This window comes from Coenobita brevimanus, chromosome 38 (assembly GCF_032717465.1).
Source record: "Coenobita brevimanus isolate Jiangsu-jjx chromosome 38, ASM3271746v2, whole genome shotgun sequence".
Classification (NCBI taxonomy): domain Eukaryota; kingdom Metazoa; phylum Arthropoda; class Malacostraca; order Decapoda; family Coenobitidae; genus Coenobita; species Coenobita brevimanus.
The window spans coordinates 4281828-4290000 of record NC_136991.1 but is presented as its reverse complement, the minus strand read 5'-3'; positions in this window follow the sequence as shown (position 1 = coordinate 4290000).

Here is an 8173-nt window from a genome sequence, read left to right as displayed (position 1 = left end):
GAGAGAGAGAGAGAGAGAGAGAGATTAACAGTATCGGGAAGAAAAACAAAAGAATATCAACCTATGAATTTTCAACAGGTCTAAATCCATAAGGAGGGCAAAATACGAAAAGAATAGGGAGAAGGAACAATACCGAGAAAATAATAAAAAAGACCACACACACACACACACACACACACACACACACACACACACACACACACACACACACACACACACACACACACACACACACACACACACACACACACACACAGGAAAAGAAAATGGTATTGTAACGAGTTGTTCCCCTGATCATTGTTTCTGATGACTCCTAACTACCTCCTCTCTCTCTCTCTCTCTCTCTCTCTCTCGTAGGTAATGTCTGTTATGTTTTGAGAGAGAGAGAGAGAGAGAGAGAGAGAGAAAATGAAAGAATGGAGAATGGCGGAAAATGGACAGGAAGAAGTGAAGGAAGGAGAAAAATAAGAAAGAGGAACGGAGGAAAGACAAACGGAGGAAGGAAGGAAGGCGAGATATGCAGGAAGGGGGACGGAGAGAATGTAGGAGGTAGGAAAGAAAGATGAATGGGAAGAGGGCGTGGAGGGAGGCATGGAGAAAGAATGAACGGGAGGAGGAGGAGACAAGGAAGACAAATGAGGTGAAGGGAGGTGGCGAGGGTGTCTCAGATGACGGAGGGCAAGGGGAAGGAGGAGGCGTGAGGGGAGTGGAGGAGGGGAGAATGAAGATGGAAGGGAGGGAAAACTATGAGAGGAAAATGAAGACGAAAGGGAGGGAAAACGATAAAGTGAAGAACAAATGAAATATGACCTTAACCCATAAACTTGACCTTCGAAAGATCTGTAGGAAAATCACCACGCACAAAGTTTGGGCGAATTTGGTCTATTTTGCATCAGACATTCATAAGATACCGCAATACCATGAACTTTGACCTTGACCCATGACCCTTGATCTCTCATCGATCTGTATTAAAATCAAATAAACTCCTCCCTAGACCCGCTCGCAATGCATGTTCCAATTCTGATCTAAACTGCGCCAGGTATTGATGAGCTATTTGACTAAAAACATACACACATATATACGTGCATGCATTAATACAAATATACATACATACATACATATACACAAATACATAAATACAAACACAGAGAACGATGCCATTACAACAGCTGCGCCTTCGACATCACTAATCACACCGCAACACTCGAACTAGCACTTAGAAAAACGTTGGTAATTATATAAGCTACAGCACCTACCATCTTCCTCAGCAGACACCTACAGACACAAAACAGAACTGACCAATTCTCTGTGTTACTAGTTTTCCACTGAGGTGAAGAACTGCTGTCGCTATAACTTTTGGAAAGATAATTTTTGTCTGCCGGTATGTATGCTGCTTATACACATTAAAAAAAAAAAAATGACTTCCACGATAGACTATGACTGGAGTTGTGTGATAAAATCTCTCTCTCTCTCTCTCACTCTCTCTCTCTCTCTCTCTCTCTCTCTCTCTCTCTCTCTCTCTCTCTCTCCATACACACACACACAATCTCCCCAGTCTAAATCGGCAGGAAAAAGTGTGGATCCCCGTGAAGGTAAGAAAAACTGCCATGGAAAGAGCAAACGGAAAACCATGGAAAAAAAATTACCCAGAACAACATTTTCCATCACCGCAACTTGCAGGGAAAAATATCCTTTGTCTACCTGAATCGCGGTTTTTATGCTGTACCTGCAAAGTGAATGACCTGCATGAGGGAAAAAAGAGTATCCCGTCAATTGTTTCCATTATTCAGCCATAATCGGGGTAACTCTGGATTTGGAGCCAAGTGCAAGAGGAAATCAAATGTCAAGAGTCGTCTGGTAGGCCAAAGTAATCCTCTCCAATTATATATACACTCCTGTTTTATATGCCAATTATTTCAGTTACTTCCTCCTACGTACTCCGACTGCCCTATTGTATTATAAAAAGCCAATTTGTATGTCTTTTGAAGTAATCTGTTCCATACGTATACAGCTCAATTGATTCATAAGCCAATTATTTCCCAGTTACCATCCCGGGTGTACAACCATCAGAGTACTGTGAAGCATCAACAACTGCCAATTTGCCCGTCTTTTTAATTTGTTTATACAGAGCATGCGAAACATATCCTCTTGCTTTTTGTCTTCGTTAGTGTCTGTCCAATTATTACCCCTGTGTCATTAACAAAGTTGGAGGTTTAATGTCATACGTCAGTTCATCAGCTTGCAAACAGACGCGAACCCAACACCGACCCTTGTGGTGAAAAGAAATGTAGCCCAAGGAGGAAATTAAAATATGAGAACGAGATACGGGAAGACAACAGATTTACACTTTTTCAACTAGTGACATTTTAATAATACAAAAATATATTGAAAAATGTTTAAACGTTTTAGGATCGGAATGAAGTGTAGGATAATCAAGACACAAAAGCATGGTGGTAGCTGTGTGTGTGTGTGTGTGTGTGTGTGTGTGTGTGTGTGTGTGTGTGTGTGTGTGTGTGTGTGTGTGTGTGTGTGTGTGTGTGTGTGTGTGTGTGTGTGTGTGTGTGTGTGTGTGTGTGTGTGTGTGTGTGTGTGTGTGTGTGTGTGTAAGAGAGAGAGAGATGTGGAAGACCTCCAGCTGTGTCTAATGTTACCCCTTTTTTACCTCCTCCCATCAAGGCGTGTCTCCTATTTGTTGACATTTCCTTCTCCTTCCATTTATCACGTTTTTCTCCTTAATTCTCATTCATCTTCCTCTTAAGTGGTAGCCATCATTTTCTTCCCTCTTTTATATCCAGTTTTCTGCCTTAACATGCATGTCTTATATTTTCCTCACTTTTCTTCTTTATTCTTCTCTTAATTTATACTTTATTCAATTTTCTATTCACCTCTGTTTCGTATTTTGGTGTAAATCGTGGTCACTCTACTGTTCTTGTTTCATTTTCATCCACTTTTTTACTTTCAATCTTATCCATTATTCTCCTCTCTCATTTACATTTCTCAAACTTCGAAATATCAAGACCTAGACGAATGAATAAAAGTGTACAATATTATATCTAAGCACTGTAACTCCTTCAGACCTACGACTATTGGATTCCTTCTTGCTACCACCAGACGCTTATACGGCATTAAGCTTATTGAAGATGTCTCACAGTAAATAGGTTAAGCTTTATAACATCTCGAGGAGGTATAGTTACTTCAGAATATTGGCTAAGGAGACGAACTTCAGGGACCATTCTCGACTGTAAAAGAAGGGCAATCCCCCACTCTCTCTCTCTCTCTCTCTCTCTCTCTCTCTCTCTCTCTCTCTCTCACACACACACACACACACACACACACACACACACACACAATTTTTCGTGTTTACCTACAATTCTCACCTAATAATTCCCATCAATGTGCTAATTAAAAGCAGAGTCATTAGCCACCAGCATCAAAAGCGCCTTTGTCCTCTTAATAGTGATGATAATGGCGGGGTTATTAGCATTTAGATGACGGCTTTAACTACTCTCAAGCCAAATGAACGACCTCAAAAATACCAGGGTCGTTTGAGGTCATGTGGCCGGGAGACAGACAGACACAAACACACAGAGAGACAGAGACAGACACACACAATCACGCGCGGTCACCCTCTCTCTCTCTCTCTCTCTCTGATGTAATAAACGGTAAGTACAAAAACAGCTCTATAATTAGCACATTATTTATCACTGGGGCAATCATGGTAATTATCTTGCTCATTATCGCTCTATGCAATTAGTTTCATGTATTTATATCTACATGGCGCTAATAGCCACGCAGTACTCGTTACGAATACTCCCTTTACTCTAACTTCGCCTAACACTGCCTTCTCTCTATCCTGTACCCTGAGTTGTAACAACAGATTAACACCAAAATATGGCCCTAGTCACGAGGATGTGCTATGGAGAGGATGTTGAGCCGTAGCAAAGTCTTCTTCTTCTTTTTTTTTTTTTTTATGTGTACGACTCTGGGCATAGGCTTTGACAGCCTGCTCCCAAGGCCCAGTAGTCTCCTTCATTCCAAACACCTTTACATGCCACCACTTCGGAGCTAACACCCACCGTCCATATTGAATACACGCTAGGGTTGTCTCATACAGGACTGGTGTATTGGTATTAGCGGGTGTATTTTTACGACACGTCGGCGGGTCTTCTGGTAGATCAGTAAAGTCTGTAGCCACTTTCCCACGTAAGCCGTGCTACAAAAGGTCGACAATGTGAGCAGTGAATGAACTATAGCTGTATATGGCCACGAGAACCTAGTCCCACCCTGTGACCTGATTTACACTCAGCGACTCGCGGCTCTTCCCTGGAATAGAGCTTTCTGGTGAAGGGATATAATTTTGACGCAGCTGAAGACACCCAATCTGAATCGACCAAAGTCCTCAAGAGTATCAAGGGAGATTTACAGTCGGTTTATTTCCATTTGACGGAACTGTGCCACTCTGATAACTCAAATACTAAGTTGTGGCTGCGTGAAATTCTATAACCCTTTGGTATGTGGCAGAATTTAGTCTCCTTGGTTACTAGTCAAATTTAACTTCCATTCTGACAATAGCTATCAATTAAGCTGAAAATGGGGTCACGGATCATTGTCAGGTAGAACAAGCACGCCATAATGATGCTTCCATAGGCGGCACGAAGGCTGGCATAAGTGTGTGCATATTGGAACGGAGTACAATGAAGGCGACAACTAAAGTGTGTGTCCAGTATTACAACTCAGTAAACCAACTATTATCAAAACTTTTTAATCACGCCTCATATTAACTGGCTCCACGGCCACAGGAAACTATCTGCTGTGTCATTCAGTGTCGAGTCACCTAGTTAGTGAGAATGAAATAATTCTTTTGACTGTCGCAGTGCAAAGGCCGTCACTTTCATATACACAGTAACACGAGTCGCGAGCGGAGCGTTTGACAAGGGCTTCCTAGAACGGCAGGCTTAGAAAGGGAACACTGCTAGGATACACTAGAGTTTGGTGAGGCTTTGAGTGAGGTGTGTCCAATCAAGACCTCGCAAAGCCTTATATGCTCTACCTGCGAAGCGTTCAAAGCGAATTTCAACAAACAACGGCAGGCAGAGTGACACGGATTGCACGCTAGAATATTAGACATTTCAACAAACAACAAGCAGGATGACGAACTGTACACAAGAAACATTTGCAAGCCAGACAAACAAACACACTGCACACTGAAATACTAGATCCGTACTCAACGTGGCGTAGGAAGCACCTTCTCCTTGGCCACTTATTTTCCATATTACACCTTACTATTTCCTTGTGCGTCTACGTTTGATTAATATTGGCAGTTTTTATCAATAATATAAAGTGGTTTATTTGTCACATACAAAATAAATCACTGAAGAAGAAGTGTAACGAAATCTCCAAGACAAAATAGAAATACGATCCCAGTCACACTAAACAACAGCCAGTGGGACGATTTGCAACCTGGAATACACTAATTTAAAACAGCAATATCACAACAATAATAGGAACTTTACACTTGAACATGTGAGTCTTCTTTGCTTTATTTCGGGCTTGAGAGAGAGAGAGAGAGAGAGAGAGAGAGAGAGAGGATAATTTTACAAAAGTAATACACCGATGAAAAAAATAAAGCACACACACACACACACACACACACACACACACACACACACACACACACACACACACACAAAATCTGCTTTAATTTTAGAGAACGAACGCGTCTTTGTTCCAAGCGCCCGTGTAAAGATTAAGTGTGTATTGTGTTGTGTGTAAAATGAGACTGGACGATAAAGCGCTCATCCCGTGTGGAGCTGGTAATCGGATATAAATGTTCAGAAAGGATTGAAACTCGGGTAAAAATTCTTGTAGCAGTATTTTTAGAACGATGTTTATGAGGCTATCCGTTAACCTGTTGAGTTTAGTATTGTTCTGCTTTTCTCTCTCTCTCTCTCTCTCTCTCTCTCTCTCTCTCTCTCTCTCTCTCTCTCTCTCTCTCTCTCCTCAATAACACCAATTATTCCATCACCGCTATCTTTCCTCTTCCCATCTTTCCTTCTTCCACACAATCATTCATTTTTATCATATCCTACTCTTCCGTCTTTCCCTCTTCTCTTCCCTGCCTCTGATATTCTTTGTCTCTTCCTCCATTACCATCATCTTGCTTCTTCCTATCGTTCATTCTTCCATACCTTCTCTATTACACCAATCTCATTTTTTCTCCATCACTTCTAATTACCTTGGCTATTTCTTCTCTCTCTTTCTCCTTCGTCATCCCGGGCTCGTCTGTCTTTCTCCATCCCAACCTTCATTCATTACACCCTCCTTCCTTCTTAATCAGTTTTTTCTTTATTTATTCTTTGCGTCTCCTGCTATCCTTTCCTTCATTCATTTTGTTAATTTTAATCATCCTTAATGAATGGAGCTGACTTATATGGGTTGATAAGCTTACTGCACTTATCCCCATGCTATTTCCTCTATGTCACTCTTCATTCTTCTATTTTTCTATATCCATCTCATCCTAACCCTAATTCCCATTCAAAAGAGGGACGGGAGAATCCGCAAACGGGACCAAGAAACCACAAAAATAAGACAGCTACCAACAGAGTCACCGACGAAAGAAGCAATACAACTGTTAACCAAAATTCCTGCCTCCTAAACTCTCGAGCTTCCTATTCAGGCGAGTATCCCTCTTCATTCTTCCTCATTCCGGACCACTCAGTATGGGCAGTAAGATCGTGTGGTCTGAGGTACGCAATACATATGTTCATCATTATTCCTGCCTTCCACATTCTCCATCATCCCATCTAAGCATGTATCCTTCGTCCTCCTCCCTCATTCCGGACCACTTTGGATCGACCGTAAGCTCTGTGTGGTCTGCGCATCTATGTATCAACGTAACTCACATCCACTCTCCTTCCACCTCACGCCAAGTTTCCAAGCTTGATCATTCCGAACCACTCACTAACAGCAGAGAGAGGCAAGAAACGTAAGATAAGGAGGGGGGATAAAAGTTACAAAGAGCACACGGATCTTCCTCTATTTTCCTACCCAAGCATACTATTATTATCCACCTACATCCTTGTGGTAAAGAGTCTCTAGTAATTATTTAAATGAGACCCTTATCTGAATACATTAATTTAGCCATCAACTGGGCCAAAACAGGACTGGGATCTTTGTGAGGTTGGACCATCTCCGCTATATTATGGTCCACAATGTGTGTGTGGTATATGTAATTCTATTTAACACATTCGCCCTCCGTCCATATCGCATCTCTGCCCCAACAATCCCCCCTCACATGCGCCACTGTAGATAGCACTGTTGCCTGAACCAGTGAAGGTGAATTAGGACGTGGGCGATCTCTCTCACTCACTCACACACTCCATCTATCTATCCATCTACCTATCTATTTATCTATCTATCTATCTGTCTGTCTGTCTTTGTGTCCGTTCGTCTGTGTGCCAGTCTACAAGCATTCAGAAAAAGATGGCTGCTGTAACTTAGAGCTAAACAAAGATATATATGCATGTTAAGTGGCGCGAAGGGTGGGTGGATGGCGAACTGGAAAGGATAGGTGTGTGTGTGTGTGTGTGTGTGTGTGTGTGTGTGTGTGTGTGTGTGTGTGTGTGTGTGTGTGTGTGTGTAAGGAGAGATGTCTGTTTGAATCCATACAGGCATGATGGGTGCTTGTGAATTGAGGAACGTGCTTTGATGACGAAAGGGGGAGTGAGAGAGACGGAGACAAACAAGGACACCAAAGGCTAGGAAGGGAAGACGAAGCCATGAGGAGAGGGAATATGGAGAGTGTACGATAATGAGAGAGAGAGAGAGAGAGAGAGAGAGAGAGAGAGAGAGAGAGAGAGAGAGAGAGAGAGAGAGAGAATGACGATGAGACAAAAACACTCTGATTACAGTTAACCCATCTCACATACACATCCATCAGAGCAGTGAACATTAAGCAAACATTATGATGGCAAATACGGCCCCTAACAACCAGTACAGTGCGCTTTGTGAGCGCGTGACGAGCGAGCGAGCCTTTGTACACACGCCTATCATCATAATTTCATCCTGGTGTAAACTTTCACTATTTATGGTGGGGTAGTTGTACAACAACAGAACAGAGCTAAAATACTTGCTGTCTCACGTTTTCTCTCCCTCTCTCATGTTTTATCTCTGG